The sequence below is a fragment of the Aotus nancymaae genome, unplaced genomic scaffold (assembly GCF_030222135.1).
Source record: "Aotus nancymaae isolate 86718 unplaced genomic scaffold, 86718_ANA_hifiasm-v0.15.2.pri h1tg000011l, whole genome shotgun sequence".
Taxonomy (NCBI): Eukaryota; Metazoa; Chordata; class Mammalia; order Primates; family Aotidae; genus Aotus; species Aotus nancymaae.
In genome coordinates, this window is record NW_026988422.1 from 55,114,770 (window position 1) to 55,132,275 (window position 17,506).

At 40.8% G+C, this 17,506-nt stretch overlaps 1 protein-coding gene and 1 pseudogene across 11 annotated transcripts in view; one reads left to right on the top strand and one right to left on the bottom strand.

Annotated features, from left to right (window-relative positions):
* The window catches only part of SIPA1L1 (signal induced proliferation associated 1 like 1), a 385,273-nt gene that overhangs the window by 107,791 nt on the left and 259,976 nt on the right, over window positions 1–17,506 (top strand). The window lies entirely within an intron of this gene.
* Window positions 2,567–6,072, bottom strand: LOC135274204 (uncharacterized; annotated as a pseudogene).

The window sequence follows — 17,506 nt, forward strand, 5'->3', positions numbered from 1 at the left end:
CTCACTGCAACCTCCGCTTCCCAGGTTCAAGTGATTCTCCTGCCTCAGTCTCTTAAATAGTTGGGATAATAGGTGTGTGCCACCACGCCCAACTAATTTTTTGTAATTTTAGTAGAGACGGGGTTTCACCATGTTGGCTCAGGCTGGTCTCAGATTCCTGACCTCAGGTGATCTGCCTTCCTTGGCCTCCCAAAGTGCTGGAATTACAGACATGAGCCACTGCCCCTGGCCTACAATGAACATTTCATTATTGAATTGTAAGAGTTCCTTATATATCCTAGATTCCAGTTCTTTTTTTAGATTTATTTATATTTTGCAACTTTTTCCCCCAGTTTGTGGCTTGCCTATTGAGTCTTTTTTTAAAGAATGTCATTTGAAGATACAAAATTTTAAATATGATGAGATCTAATTGATTTATCTTTTTTTTCTTTTCTGGTTATTACTTTCTGTGTCTTAGGAAGTCGTTACTTACTCCTTGTCCCGAAAACATTTTTCTGTGTTTTCTTTTGCAAGCTTTGTGGTTTCGGCTTTAAGTGTAAGTGTCTGGTCCAGCTTGAATTAGTTTTTTTTGCATACTTTATTATTGTTATTCAGCTCCTTAAGAGACATATTACTTCAATTTTATAAATGAGAATTTTGGCACTCTGAGATTTTGGTACTCTAGACATTATATGTAATAATACATTTGATTTAGAAGTTTAGAACCTTTTGAGCAATGATCGGGGTGAAGATTATACGTTAAGTCATATTTCTATATAGCATTTTGGTCAAAACCTTTTTTGAGACTTACTTCCTTAAGAGTAACAAAAATGTTGTTATTAGTAAATGAATGTTCTTTAGTAACAGGGTTCATCCCCATTATGAAACCAGTGGTATTAAGTGTAGAAGAAGACTGCAACTTTGGTGTGCATATATTTTATCAGGTAGAGATATTATATAAGAAGAAGTAGAAGTAAAATGAATTGATTCACCTATTTAACCTGGCCTAATTCATTGTTTTTACTAGATATATTATGGGGCTCTACATATGCTATCAGCTTTTACTTCTGCTAGAGTCACCCCTTATTCCTAGCCTTTGAGATTTTTCCCTTGACATTGTAGTAATCAACATTATCACTACCAGTGTCTAATGCTAAAGAGAATTCTCTGTCTGGCCGGGTGCCTCATGGCTGTAATCCCAGCACTTTGGGAGGCCCAGGAAGGGGGATTATTTGAGATCAGGAGTTCAAGACCAACCCGGCCAACATAGTGAAACCTTGTCTGTACTAAAAATACAAAAATTAGCTGGACATGGTGATGCGTGCCTGTAATCTCAGCTGCTAAGGAGGCTGAGGCAGGAGAATCGCTTGAACCCGGGAGGCAGAAGTTGTAGTGAGCTGAGATAGCGTCACTGCCCTCCAGCCTGGATGACAGAGTGAGATTCTGTCCTAAAAAAAAAAAAAAAAAAAAAAAGACCCAGAATTCTCAGCAATAGATGTTGTTTTGCTGGTACGTATTTTAGGAAGGTGTTTGGTATGTGCTAGCAGTGCTGTAAGCATAATATGTCTCACAAGGTTCCCATTTTAAAGGGGAAAGAGAGTATGAGAGGTTTTCATAGTCACACACTTGTGGGTGATATGTAGGGGAACATACTGTAGATCTCCAGTAAATTTTCTGAATGTTGGCTTCTTTTAAGTCTTTCCAAGCATGTGAGTTGAAATAGGTAACACTACAATATACTGGTAATCTAGTCAATTTTGCAATACTTCGGGGGAAATGAATGGGGCTTGTGTTAGGGTTCTCTAGAGGGATAGAACTAATAGGAGATATGTATATACAGGAGATATATGTAATAGGAGATATATGTACACACACACACACACACACACACACAAAGGGGGAGTTTATTAAGTATTAACTTACAGGATCACAAGGTCCCACAATAGGCTGTCTGTAAGCTTGAGGAGCAAGGAGAGCCAGTCCAAGTCTCAAAACTGAAGAACTTGGAGTCTGGTGTTCGAGGGCAGGAAGCATCCAACACAGGAGAGAGATATAGGCCGGGAGGCTAGGCCAGTCTGGCCTTTTCTTGTTTTTCTGCCTACTTATATTCACTGACAGCTGATTAGATTGTGCCCACAAGATTAAGGGTGGGTCTGCGTTCCCCAGCCCACTGACTCAAATGTTAATCTTTTTGGCAGCACCCTCACAGGCATACCCAGGATCAATACTTCATATCCTTCAATCCAATCAAGTTGACACTCAGTATTAACAATCACAAGTCCACCCCTTGTCAACTTGAACCCATACACATCTCCTGAGATTATATGTAATCTTCAAATAAAGACGATAATGAAGTCATAATTATGCCTAACGTGATACAGCTGTTTTTCGAACAACTGGAAATGTACCAATCCTGAACCCGAATACTGTTAAAAAAGTTAACAATACTTAAATGCCGATGTGAAGTCAATAAATCTTATGCCACATGATAAAGGAAAAGGAAATAAAATGAAGATATTTTCTTAGTACAAGTGTATACATGCATGAACATGTTTTTAACAAAAGAAGGAGGAAATATTCATGACTATTATAATCCTCATTTATATAGCTGATCACGTGGTCATAGCTGGTATTGATGACTTCCTTCTTCTACTACCCATTTTGTATTCCCTTTGCTTTCAGGAGGCACATCAGCAGGTCGTGGTTTTCTTTCCTGGTGGCACAGCCCAAACTTTCATTCCTGAGCGGTCTGGACCATTTGTAGTCCTGCCTGTATTGGGTGTTGTAGTTTCCTACTGATCTTAATCACAGGGCATAGTAATACTGAGAGATGCCCTCTAATGGATCTCCTGTATCTGTGCATACTTTTCCTTACCTCCGTTGTGGAGTAGTAGACTGATTGCATCTTGATAGTTCAGGTCAATTATCCCAGCCAACACTGTAACTCCCTTCTTAGTGTTGACTTAAAGGTAGGAGGAGCCCAAAGTGTCCAGGTGGCAATCTTAACTTCCATTTTAATGGAATCGTTGTTGTGTCTCCTGGTGTCAGTGTTCCTCCCTCTGGAATTAAGATGCCTAGGCCAGCAGAACGTAATGTCGTGGGAACAGGAAGCAAAACTGTTGCTAGTGGATCACTAGGGGTGATGGTGAGTGGCACCACTTCCTCTTCCACCCCTTGATTCCTGGACTTGTGAATCCTCACTATGGGAGAAACAGTACTATATATTGGATGCTGATTTAGAGCATACACGGCCTTCTGGAGAACTTTGCCCCAGCCCTGCAGATATTGTCACCTAGTTGGCTTTGTAATTGTGACTTCAAAAGGCCATTCCACTGTTCTATCAATCCAGTTGCTTCAGGATGATTGGGAACATGGTAAGAATAGTGAATTCCATGAGCATGAGCCCACTGCCACACTTATTTAGTCATAAAATGAGTGCCTTGGTCAGAGTCAGTGCTGTGTGGAATACCATGTTGATGGATAAGGCATTCTGTGAGTCTATGGATTGTGGTCTTGGCAGAAGCATTGCATGCAGGATAGGCAAATCCATATCCTGAGAAAGTGTCTGTTCCAGTGAGGACAAACCTCCACCCTTTCCATGATGGGAGAGGTCGAGTATAATCAACCTGCCACCAGATAGCTGGCTGATCACCCCGAGGAATGGTGCCATATCGAGGACTCAGTGTTGGTCTCTGCTGCTGGCAAATTGGGCACTCAGCAGTGGCAATAGCCAGAGCAGCCTTGGTGAGTGGAAGCCCACATGTAACCTCCTTTCCTGCCACCATGGTCATTTTTTTCATGGACCCATTGGGCAATGATAGGGGTGGCTGGGGAAAGAGGCTGAGTGGTGTCCACAGAACGGGTCATCCTATCCACTTGATTATTAAAATCCTCCTCTGCTGAGGTTACCCGTTGGTGAGCACTCACATGGGATAAAAATATCTTCACAGTGTTTGATCACTCAGAGAGGTCCATCCACATACCTCTTCCCCAAATTTCTTTGCCACCAATTTTCCAATCATGCTTCTTCCAAGTCACTGACCATCCAGCTAAACCATTGGCTACAGCCCATGAATCAGTATATAATTGCACATTTGGCCATTTCTCCTCTCATGCTAAGTGCACAAACAGGTGCACTGCTTGAAGTTTTGCCCACTGGGAAGATTTGCTTTCACCACTGTCCTTCAGAGATATCCTAGAAAGGGGTTTTAGTGCTGCAACTATCCACTTCGGGTGGTGCCTGCATATCATGCAGAACCATCTGTGAACCAGGTCCTACCTAGTCTCTTCTCTGTCAACTGATCATAGGGAACTCCCCATAAGGCCATTGGTGCAGGCTGGGAGAGAGAAGGCACGGTGGCAGGAGTGGAGACCATGGGCATTTGATCCACTACCTCATGTAACTTACTTGTACCTTCAGGACCTGCTCGAGCCCGATCAAGTATATACCACCTCCATTTGAGGATGGCCTGCTGCTGTGCAGAACCCACTTTATAGCTGGATGGGTCAGAAAGCACCCAGTTCATGATAGGCAGTTCAGATCGCATAGTGACTTGACCCATAGTCAAATGTTCAGTATCCACCAAAGCCCAGTAGCAGGCCAAGAGTTCTCTCAAAAGGGAAGTAGTTATCTGTAGAAAATGGCAGGGCCTTGCTCCAAAATCCTAGAGGCCTCTGCTGTGATTAACCTATGGAGGCCTGCTAAAGGCTCCAGACAGCATCCCTATCTGCCACTGACAACTCAGGCATCATTGGATCTGCTGGGTCATATGGTCCAAGTGGTAGATCATCTTGCACAGCAGCCTGGACCTGTTGCAGAGCCTTCTCCTGTTCTGGGCCCCATTCAAAACTGGCAGCCTTTTGGGTTACTCAATAAATGGGCCAGAGTAACACATAAAAATGAGGAATGTGTTGCTTCTCAAATCCAAATAGGTGCATTAGGCTTTGTGCCTCTTTCTTGGTGTAGCAGGGGCCAAATGCAGCAACTTATCCTTCCCCTTAGAAGGAGTATCTTGACAGCCCTCACACAACTAGACCCCTAGGAATTTTACTGAAGTAGAAGGTCACTGAATTTTAGTTGGATTTATTTCCCATCCTCTGACATGCAAATATCTCACCAATAACTCCAGTGTGTTTGCCACTTCTTGCTCACTGGATCCAGTCAGCATAATGTCATCAATGGATCAGTGTGATATCTTGTGGAAGTGAAAAGCGATCAGGTCTCTCCGAATAAATTATGACACAAAGCTGGAGAGTTGATATACCTCTGAGGTAGGACAGTAAATGTATATTGCTGGCCTTGACAGCTGAAGGCAAATTGCCTCTGGTGGGCCTTATGGACAGGAATGGAGGAAAAGGCATTCGCCAAGTCAGTGGCTGCATATGAGGTATCAGGAGATGTGTTAATTTGCTCTAGCAATGAAACCACATCTGGTACAGCAGCTGCAGTTGGAGTCACCACTTGGTTAAGCTCATGACAGTCCACTGTCCTTCTCCAAGATCCATCTGTATTCTGCACAGGCCAAATGGGAGAGTTGAATGGGGACATGGTCTTTCAGGTCCTTTATGATGGCACTAATCTCCGCAATCTCTGTAGGCATGTGATACTGTTTTTGATTTACTATTTTTCTAGGTAGAGGCAGCTCTAGTGACTTTCATTTGGCCTTTCCTCCCATAATAGCCCTCACCCTACTAGTCAGAGGGCCAATGTGGGGGTTCTGCCAGCTGCTAAGTATGCCTGTGCCAATTACGAATTCTGGCATTGGGGAAATGACCACAGGATGAGTCTGGGGACCCACTGGATCCACTGTAAGTTGCATCTGAGCTAAAACTCCATTAATTACCTGACCTCCACAAGCCCTTACTTTAACTGGAGGACCGCAGTGACATTTTGGGTCCCTTGAAATCAACGTCAGTTCAGATCCAGTGTCTGGTAGTCCCTGAAATGTCTGATCATTTCCCTTTCCCTGGTGCACAGTTACCCTGAAAAAGCACCAGAGGTCTCCTTGGGGGAAGGATGGGAGAAAGATTCACTTCATAAATTGTTGATAATATAGTGAGGTTCTTTTTCCAGGGGACCCAGCCTCCCCTCATTCAAGGGGTTCTGGGTCTGTAAAGTGGCTCAAGTCTGGAAACTGATTAATGGCCATGATTCTCTGTTATTGGAATTCAAATTAGTCTTTTGTCCATTTGACCTAGAAGTTTTCCGCTTATATAAATTAAGTAGGAATGCAGTAGGCTTCCTATCAATTTCACTTCTAGGAACACCGTGATTAATTAGCAAATGCCAGAGCTCTACACAAGTCAGATTATTCTGATTGCCTCTTTGCCTCTGCTGCTTATTATGGTAGCTATGCCGACCTTGCCTTTGATGGTTGAGTGCCAGCCACCACTTTGCCCCTGCCACTTCAGGATCCAATTATTCCCATTGTAGTTAAATTTTGTAGTTGAGTGACTGTGCTTCCCACAGTATCTGTGAGATCTGACATACAGAGAAGAGCCATTACAGGGCTCTTCAAAAATGCAGGAATTCCCCGAGAAATCTGTTTCACAAGGCATTACAAGGCATTGATCAAGGGTATAACTTCTGAACCCTCCCAGCTGGGATGAGTAGGTCTAAAGTGACTAATCCACTCCAACATCCCAATCTTCCCAGCCTTTGGATCCCTTCCTCTACATTAAACCAAGGGAGATCAGGCCTTTCCAGCTCGTGCACAGTGGACCATCCTTTAATCCATATTTCAGATAAGCAGAGAAACTATTAGAACTCCTTTTAACTCCCAGAGCTGCAACATTAAAAGCAGAGTCCCAGCCGGGCATGGTGGCTCACACCGGTAATCCCAGCATTTTGGGTGGCGGAGGCGGGCACATCATGAGGTCGGGAGTTACAGAACAGCCTGACCAACATGGTGAAACCTTGTCTTTACTAAAAATATAAAAATTGGCCAGGCATGGTGGTGTGCTTCTGTAATTCCAACTACTGAGGAGGCTGAGGCAGGAGAATCGCTCGAACTCAGGAGGCAGAAGTTGCAGTGAGCTGAGATTGCACCATTACACTCCAGCCTGGGCGACAGAGCAAGACTCTTATCTCAGAAAAAAAAAAAAAAAAAAGCAGAGTCCTTACTTAGTAGGCCTAAATCAATCAATTCAGCCTGATCTAACTCTATGTTTTTTTCCACTATTATCCCTTACCCTCAATATGCATTCCCATGCCTGTTCTCCAGATTTCTGTTTATAGAAATTAGACAACTCAAACAGTTCTTTTCAAGTGCAGTGGACTTCCTCATGGGTCACACTCAGAACCTCACCTCTAGGGGCCCGCTGGAACTTTAGTTATAGGTCTAGAAGCAAACAGGGGTGTCGGAGTGGCTCTTGAGGAGAATCAATATTATTTTGCCTGGCAACTGCCTCAGGGGAGGCCATCACTGTTGCCTCAGGAAGTGCAGAGTTTATATTCTCAGACAAAGGTGGAAAGGCTGAAGGCAACATGGGCCCAGGAGGGGATATTGCCACTACTAGGGATGGGGAAGCCGTTGCTTCTGGCAAAAGAGGTTCATCAGAGTTTACAAATTCAGGGTCCCCAGCTTCATCAGGGTCCTCCCACCGTCTCCATTGCAAGTTGCCAGGGTCCCCTTCTTTTCCAGTCAATGCCCTTACTTTAACAGTAGACACCTGGTGAGGCTGTGCATGCACCTTTTGTTGCAGGTCAGCTACTTCCGTGATAAGAGCTTGTGTCTGCTTTTCCACAATTTCAGCTCTTTGTCTACATGAAATAAGACTCTCACTCTGGGCAACCTTAGCAGATTTGAGGCTCAGTATCTGCTTCTGAAGCAGAGAGACAGAATCCCTGAGTTCATAGTTTTCCTTCATCACTTTGTCCACTGAACTTAGGAGCAACCAATGAGCTTCATTGTGTTTCTTGGTTCTCCACATATGGTCAAAGGTATTATGTAGAGAGTCACTAAACTCCTTGCCTCTTATGAGTGGTGAATCAGGAGTGTCAAATGCATTTATTTTACCTAACTCTCTAAACAGTTCATGCCAAGGACTCTCAGTGTTCTCCATAATATTAGAAGTAGAGTCCTTAGCATATTAAGCAGCCAACTCCAGAAACCCCAGAACCAATGAAAAAAAACTCTATCCTTAATATTCTCTTCCTCTAGAACCACTCTTGGTACCACAATCTGTTATTAGTTAGGGTTCTCTAAAGGGATAGAACTAATAGGAGATACAGGTGCGGGTCTGGACTTTACTACAGCGTGTCATTGGTCCCCTTTTCATTCATATTCTCATGTGAAAAATGAGGAAAGTGATGTTGCTGTAAACCTCAGGGCATTGTTTATGAGGAGTAAAGTGACGTCTGTGGAAAAACTATTTTGTTGCTTTTCAAGTGCTAATTAGTTGTTTTCACTAAAAACAAATTAGACATATAAATTATATATGTAGCTCAAGGGGAGTTTATTAAGTATTAACTTACACGATCACAAGTCCCACAATAGGCTGTCTGCAAGTTTGAGGAGCAAGGAGAGCCAGTCCAAGTCTCAAAACTAATGAACTTGGAGTCTGATGTTTGAGGACAGGAAGCATCCAGCATGGGAGAGAGATAAAGCCTGGGAGGCTAGGCCAGTCTGGTCTTTTCTTGTTTTTCTGCCTGCTTATATTCGCTGACAGCTGATTAGATTGTGCCCACCAGATTAAAGGAGGGTCTGCATTCTCGAGCCCACTGACTCAAATGTTAATCTTTTTTTGGCAACACCCTCATAGACACACCCAAGATCAATACTTCACATCTTTTAATCCAGTCAAGTTGACACTCAGTATTAATCATCACAGGGCTTCATATATTAAATGAGATCCTGTCCAAGACAATGTACTGTAGGGGTATTTTGAGCAGGGCAGAAAGAAGCTAATGCTACCACCAAAGAGAGCTTTACTTTGTGATTGGACTGTCATCCATTAGAATTTATGATTAGACCCATTCTTACCTGCTGTTTACTAGGGGAAAGGCTGTTTATTTTTGGCAGAGCAAATGAACACAGTGAGGACAACTGGGAGACTCATTTGAAGATACATAGATTGCATCTGAGCTGGTGTTGCCCACATTGCAAGTTGTGCTTGTGTTTGTGTAAACAGCTAAGAAAACTGGCCAGGTTCATAGTACCCTTTCAAAGTGGAGTTCTCTAAGGAAACATTAGCTTCAGTTGATAACTCTCAAAGAAACTAGGACAGTTCCCAGGCTGCTCTTTATTTGTGTAGATAAACAGCAGGCATTAATGCTGGAAAAAAGAACCAGTAATAAGATTCACTGTGTTCTAATTGTGTCCTCTTAGCAGCATTATATTTTTTAACCCCAAAATGATGCCTAAAGTGGAGATTTGTATGCACTATGAACTAAATACATTTTCTTAAGTAGTATTTCTTGTGCTTAGGGTTTGCCACTATTTCTGACTAAAATGGATATTCATGGTCTCAAGCACATTGACCAATTGTCTTTAAATGAACTATTTTTTATTGTGCACAGGAACCAATATAATGACCTTCGTTATTTGTTCTTTCAGTTTATTTGATAACAATTTTCTCTTTCATAGTAATTCTCTCCATTTTGAGTTAAGGCATGCTATGTGAGTGCTTTTGATCTATAAATCAGTCATTAATATATGTAGTATTTAATGATTTTAGGGATATAACACAAACTATTTTTATCTCATAACTCATAGACACAGTTTTCAACATTTCTAGAGCGAAATTTTCCTGCCTGCTTGGAACAACACTTTTAATTGTCATGAGAAACCAGCAATTCCGTTCATTGCCATTTCAGTGTCCAGATTTATGTCAGCATTAATTATTGTCGCTGGGATTCTGTGAGCCAACATTGTATGTGTATGGATATTTACAAATGCATTGTTAGATTCTTTGTCATCCAAGTGAGTGTTGACTATTTTTACAGGTAAAGAGTTCTGTTTTTATAGATATTAGGTTATTTGAATTAAGTAATATTTCCCTATCTATTTGTATATTAATATGTTTAAAAAGAAATTTTTCCAAGAAGCAGCATTCATCATTCACTATTTGTTTGATCAGGTGACACATTCTTATTGTGTAATTATAAAATAGCTAATTTAATGCCAAGAGCAGATGCACTTTCTAATAAAAACAACATGCAAAGCCTAAATTTAAATGCATTATGTAGAAGCCTGTTAAAATCTTGAAGTATTTTTTTGTAATTAAAAAGAGTAATTGTAGTTTGCATTGTGCTCAGTTTTGAGAAAGTATTTGATCGGTGCCACAGCTTAAAAACCGAAGAAGCAAAAATTATCCCTTAGGTTTTTAAGTATAATGTGTCATTTTGAGAGACAATATCATGCATAAAGGTTTAGTGCATACCTCTTGCATCAGACTGTCTAGATTCATTCAAATCTGATCGGGCATGGTGGCTTATGCCTGTAATCCTAGCACTCTGAGAGGATGAGGTGGGAAGATTACTTGAGACCAGGAGTTCAAGACCAACCTGGCAAACACAGCTAGACTCCCATCTCTTAAAAAAAATATAAGAGATCTTGGCTTCTATTATTTAGTAGCTGTGTGGCCTTGGGAAAGTATACATAAAATGCTTAAAACAATGCCGGGGACGCAGTAAGGATAAATGAGTGAGACTATAAAGGGGAAAAATAGGTAGGGCGTGTGAGTGTGTGTGTGTGTGTGTGTGTGTGTGTGTGTTACAGGGCTTCTGTTTGTGTGTGTATGTTACAGGGGCTTCTGTTTGTGTATGTGTGTGTGTGTTTTACAGGGGCTTCTCTTATAATCAGTTACAGTTTTTTAAAAATTAGATCTTTTATTTCCTGATCCATCAATGACATTTGTAGAGTAACTTTCTTGAGTATTGTTCTAGACCCTCTAAGGCAGACAAATGAAATTATCTCTACTTTGAAAGCTGGAGCCATATTTAAGCAAGTATCCAAATGAAGATATATACTGTTAGTTCATTCTTGCATTGCTATAAAGAAATACCCGAGACTGGTTAATTTATAAAGAAAAGAGGTTTAATTGACTTACAGTTCTGCACGCTGTACAAACATGATGTGGGCATCTGCTCAGCTTCTGAGGAGACCTCAGGAAGCTTACAGTCATGTTCTAGACCCTCTAAGGCAGACAAACCAAATAAAAGGGATTATCTCTACTTTGAAAGCTAGAGCCATATTTAAGCAAGTATCCAAATGAAGATATATACTGTTAGTTCATTCTTGTGTTGCTATAAAGGAATACCTGAGACTGGTTAATTTCTAAAGAAAAGAGATTTAATTGGCTTACAGTTCTGCACGCTGTACAAACATGGTGTGGGCATATGCTCAGCTTCTGGGGAGACCTCAGGAAGCTTACAGTCAGGAAGCTTACAAGGCAAAGGGGCGGTGATGGTGTCTTACATGGTGAGAATGAGAGCAAGAGAGATTGGCAGGGGTGGATGCCACACATTTGGGAAAAAAAACAGATGTTATGAGAGCCCATTCATTCCAAGGGGAAGGTTTTAAGCCATTCATGGGGGATCTGCCTCATGATCCAAACACCTCCACCAGGCCCCACCTCTAACACTGGGGCTTACATTTCAACATGAGATTGGGGCAGGGGCACATATCCAAACCATGTCACATACAAATCAAAGTATTACAGCAATGTATAAGTAAAAAGATCTTAATCTTTTGCAGCAAAAATAGAATGAACAAGTATAAATGGTGAAGTTTGGTTATGGAGGACAGGAGCTATAAAAACCCATCATGAAAAGTCTCAGCTTTGTATCTGGGAAAAACATAATGAAAATGAACTTGTTACGTTCATTGTTCTCTTGCAGGCATAGTCATTCATTTTGGATGAGTTCTAAGCCCTGGTTAACAATCTCCCTTGTTTTCATCTGTAGCTCTTATTACACCACACTAGAAAAACCAAGTACTCCAGCCTAGTTCCCTTACTTTCCAAGCCTTTTTCATTTTCAAGCCATTTATGTTATTGCTGATTTTGGAATGCTCTCTCCTTAACCTCAACCTCTCTGAGACCTTAACCCATCTGCAGAGTCCACTGGAATCTCACCTCCAAGATACCTTCCCTAGCCATCTAAACCAAACCCCAGCATCACTTTAGTGCTTAGTTATTGTTCGGGGATGGGGTGAGGGGTTTCTAAATCCACATGAAAACTCTACATACTTGAAGTGCAGTACAGATGTGAGAGGGCAACACTGTTTTTCTTGCATTATTATTTTTGTTTGACCTCCTATGTATTTGTCCTCTCATCCCCTTTCCCCAAATTATGACCCTAGGTCATAAAAAAGCTTTATGACCTAGGACAAACAAAAGCTTTATGTTTCTTAACCCATCCCCGAGTGCAAAAATTAAAAAAAAAAAATCAAGGCAGTGTAGAGCTGGAATGAACGATTGAGTGGACTGAATGATGCTCTTTCGGCTAATCATAGCAAAGATATCTAATGCACACGCTGATAGTGTGGGCAAGGGTTTTGTTCTGGAGGACTTTGGTGCAGTTGTGGACTTTACTACAGTGTACCATTGGTCCCCTTTTCATCCATATTCTCATGTGAAAAATGAGGAAGGTGGTGTTGCTGTAAACCTCATAGGGCATTGTTTATGAGGAGTAAAATGACATCTGTGGGAAAACTATTTTATTGCTTTTCAAGTGCTTGTTAGTTGTTTCCAATAAAAACAAATTAGGCAGAACTTTGATGAAGCATTGGATAATTCATAAGTCATGCTCCGTCATAGCCAGGAGGATGGTGTGGTCATGTGAGTAGGGTGGGAACTGAAGGGAGACCTGACTTCTGTAGTCGGGTCAGTCCTGAGCCTGGGGCAGCAGCATGAGTTGGGGTTGGGACTGGTGGTGCTTGGTAGACCCCTTACGTATGTCAAGGAAGTTTAATGAAGAAATTCTAGGAGCCTTGTAAATACCTGGGTATTCAGATTGAGACAGAGAAATGATTAAATCTGTAAGGTAACATTTCTTCACACCAACTGGGGAGCCTTTGGTTGGGGCTTTAGGTTATAAAGAACCTTTGAATATAAATGTGAAACTGGATGACCATTACCAAATCACAGACACCCAGCTACTTTCTCTCTTTATAGTAGATCCTGATAGGGATATATTTGTAAAAGAAGGAAGCAAAGTTAGCAGTAATAGCTTGCTCTAACGACTTTCGGATTTTGAATCTGGACAATATGACTTTTAATTCCTGTCCGCTTTGAATTGCTATCTGGCACTTCAGTAGCACCCAAGCTTTTCAAGTGACTATGTAACTGGGCATATTGCAAGAAGGCACCTGCAGAATGATTTCTTACATACCTCCAATGAAAAAATACACAAAACTGATGTTTATTCAATCCAATTTTCCAACTACTTGCAAGAGTTGTCTGGTATATAACAAAAGGAGTGGGGACTCAGTGGGTGTTCACCTGGTGGAGTTACTTGTATAGGTCATTGGGTGTTTGCATTAGGAGCTCTGGGTTCTTATGATCCTGGGGTAAATTATGTAAACTTTCTAAACCTTAGGGTCCATATGTATATAAAATGAGAGAGTTGGGGCAATAGTCTGTTCCCAAGCTGTGAGTATTATGTAGTTTAATAGGGGTTGGAAGATTTTCTCTTACTCTTCTAATTATATATGGAAAACTTCCCAGAGGATTTGGATTTTTTAGGAGTGTTTTCCACTTAATAGTGTGAATTGGGCTGGGTGGGGTGGCTCACACCTGTAATCTCAACACCTTGGAAGGCCAAGGTGGGCAGATCTCGAGGTCAAGAGTTAGAGACCAGCCTTGCCAACATGGTGAAACCCCTTCTCTACTAAGAATACAAAAATTAGCTGGATGTGGTGGCACATGCCTGTAATCCCAGCTACTCGGGAGGCTGAGGCAGGAAAATTGCTTGAACCCATGAGGTGGAGGTTGCAGTGAGCCAAGATTGTCACACTGTATTCCAGCCTGGATGACAGAGCAAGACTCCGTCTCAGGGGAGGGCGGGGGGTGGAATAGTGTGAATTAAGGATTTACTGTGTGCCAGGGACTGCTTTGGGAGCTGGAGACACATCCTTGAACAAGACAGGGTCCTTTCCCTCTAGATGCTTATATTTTAAGGACAGAAGACAGGAAAACACTGAAACACAGAGAGGTGACAGGAATTTCTATTAGATTGGCTATGGAGTTACAAATGGGAAAGTCAAAGACAACTTAGTCTTTTGGCCTGAGTGGCTATGTGGATGGTGGTAGAGGTTATTGGTCTGGCAGACAGAACAGGTTGGCAGTTAGATAATCCATGTTCTGTTAAGTTTGACATGCTTGGGTGAGATGTTATCTGGAGTTTTAAATTTGAAATTCTTCAGTCTCTGGATGGTATTTAAAGCTTTGGGACTGGGGGTGAGGTCAGCTAGTGATTGAATTGAGACAGAAAAAATAGGAGTGCTGGAGACCAGGCCTACCTGACTCCAAGCCCTGAGGCCCAACATTTGGAGGTTGGGTAGAAGAGGAAAATAGAAGCAGTTCAGGGCCTCCTGTGTTTATCTCACATCTGCAAACACATAAGGGTTAATAAATATCTTTTAAAATAATACTCAGTGAGAGAGGCGAGCATTCATCAGGGACCACCTCCTCCTGTGAAGTGCATGGATGCCCATCACCCTAACTGCCTGGGGCCAGGCAGCCACCATCTAGACTCTCATGTCCTTGTGCGTCAGCTGGTTGACTTGAATATTGATCAAGAGTCAGTTTTGTTTGTAGCAAACCCTGTTTTGGTCAGTAGGACTTGTTATTTTAATTGCATAATTAAAATGTTATGTAATCTGATTAAATACTATTTTTCTATTAAAATATGTTAAATACTTTGGAAAGCTTCCAAAGGCAAGTCTCAAAAAGAAAAAAACAAAAAAACTCACAAACTCAAAACTGCTATTATAATATGTTACATGTGGTCATGATGACTATGAAAGATTGGGGGGAATAATTAAACTACGTAAGGATTCTCAGATTGCTTCTTGACAGCCTTTGAGTTCGTGCTCTACTCTATTAAAAAGAGAAATTGAAAGTTGTAATGATGCTTTTTTGGATGGTTTGTATAAGAATGACTAGACTAACAGTCAATTGGTAGACTGATTATTCTTAGAAAAGGCCTTATCCTTACATTAGAAAATTGGTAAATGAATATATAGCATGTTCAGTTCAAATAAAATGTCTAAGATATATAGTGTTTCTCAGTTTCCAAACCAAGTATCATCCTAGTATCTTGGTTAAGTGAGTTTTTGCTATATGAACTTTGTAAAGAATAATCTTACAGTATGTGCCAAGAGCCCTAAAAATGATTGTCTTGCTAGAATTCTATGAAAACTTTTTTTTTTTAAAAGAAGCAGGGTCTTACTCAGTCACCCATGCTGGAGCTTCATAGCTCACTGAAGCCTCACACTCCTGGGCCCAAACGATCGTCCTATCTCAGCTTTCTGAGTAGCTGGGACTATAGCCATCCACAGCACCTGGCTTAATTTTCCACTTTAAATTGGTACTATTTTTCTAATTACATGATAGTTGTATTATAATAATGGGTGACATGAAACTTTAAAGAGAGGCTTTTTGAATTTGGTTGCTGTTGAGGTTGGTGCTTCATAGAATGACAAAAAGAGAACATGAATGAAAACAGTACGCATTGCTTTCAGCCTTTATATATAAGTACAATAAGATATAACAAAATTACCTTTATTTAATCAGATGTACATATATTATTATTATTTATAAGTCTAGAGATAAAATTACTTTTGATTTTCATAATCATTCATCATTTATAATTGTTATTACTCTTTATAATAACCAAGATAATGGAACAAAGTAGAATTATCCTGAGTTTAGAAATAGTCTCAGAAGGGTTTGTTCCCCTACCCCTTGTCACACAGCGAATAATGGGAGAATTTGAGCCCAGATTTTCTGATCGTAAATTTATTGGTCTTTTCATTTCTGGCACTGCTCTTTGGTTTTTTTCTTCCATAAAGTCAGGTACAAAAAGGAGGAGTAGTGGGGATCTGCCTTAAAAATCCTATATGTGAAACTACTCATGGATAAAAGATAAAAGGTTAAACTGTATGAGATGCAAGTCTGTTGAAACAGGAAGATCATTCTGGGCTTTCTCTCTTATATAATGGTACTTTAAAAATGCTGAGGTAGGATTTGGGTGATATGGTCAAAGTGATAGGAGAAAAATAACTTGCGAACAGAAATGTTCTCAGGAGTCTAGAACTGTGTTTTCTAATATGTGTGCATTTGCTGAAGGACAGGAAGAAAATATTAGAGCTGTCATTAAGCTGTTCTAAGAAATAAGCTAACATTTACTAATAATTTAATATTTGATTGAAACTGGGAACCTTGCTCAGGTCATCTGTCAGATGACAAATGTCTTTTATGGAATGCAGCTATCCTGGGATTATGTGGAACTTCCACAGTGCAAAGGATCCTGCATTCCCTGGTTTGCTTTCATCCTGTTGTGACATGCTGCATTTACTCGTCAGACTTACAGATTATGTTAACCAGTTTTAATTAAAGCAACAGCTACAAAATTGACACTTGGCTTTTAAATATTCCTACAGAGAATTATGGGTTGAAGGTAATGTAGATAATGCAAATACAAATGAACTGTAAACAGTTGGCAGAGCTGAGACTTCTCCCAGTACAAGCTATGATCAACTGTGAAGTTAGCTGGAAAGTGAATTTGGTCTAAGAAAATTTAGTTCTCTTTCATGGAATTGTCATGCACTTACAAATATTCTCCAAACTGAAGGCGATTGTGCTGTTGGCCACCTGGGAGTGTGCCGAGTACTTCAGTGGACCAGTGGATAATGCCCACTGGAAGATACCGTCATTTGCATGTAGTTGACCTTCTTTTTTAATTCATTCTATTCTGCATCTGTTTGAGTATCTCTTAGGTCTAGGTACCATGCCAGGGTGATAAAGAAGACAAAGTCTGTAAGGAGCTCACAATATAAAAAGATCTCAATCTTGTGCCAGAATTATAGAATGAGAATTATTTAGTTGTAAGGGGTTTGTGGAGTAATCTCAGTTCAACCCTGTGATCGTTTAGGTGAGGACATCTCTGCTGTGCACCACAGTGCTGATCAGTCTCTACTGTCAGTACATAGGACCCATGAGAATCCCTCCCCTGACTGGAATCTTCGGGCTTCACATAATAGCTTCTAGTTTTTCCTCTCTTCATTTGGCTATTTATAGTTGCATTCTTAATTCTGATTTTCTAACTTGCATTTTTGCCAGTAGGCATTGCTAATATATTCCAGCCCGGAGGAGGGGGAAACTCTTAAATTTCAGGCTCTAAATCATGTAAAATGAATGAGTTTTCTTAAGAAAATTTTGTGTGTGTAGGTGTGTGTGCATGTGTGAAATTCCGTCTGTTGATTTTCTTTTGAATGTAGAATGTCTTTGCTGGCCACTCAGACTAATAGATATAATATCATCTTAGGCAACAGAAAGGAAAGCACTGCTGTAAAGGTGT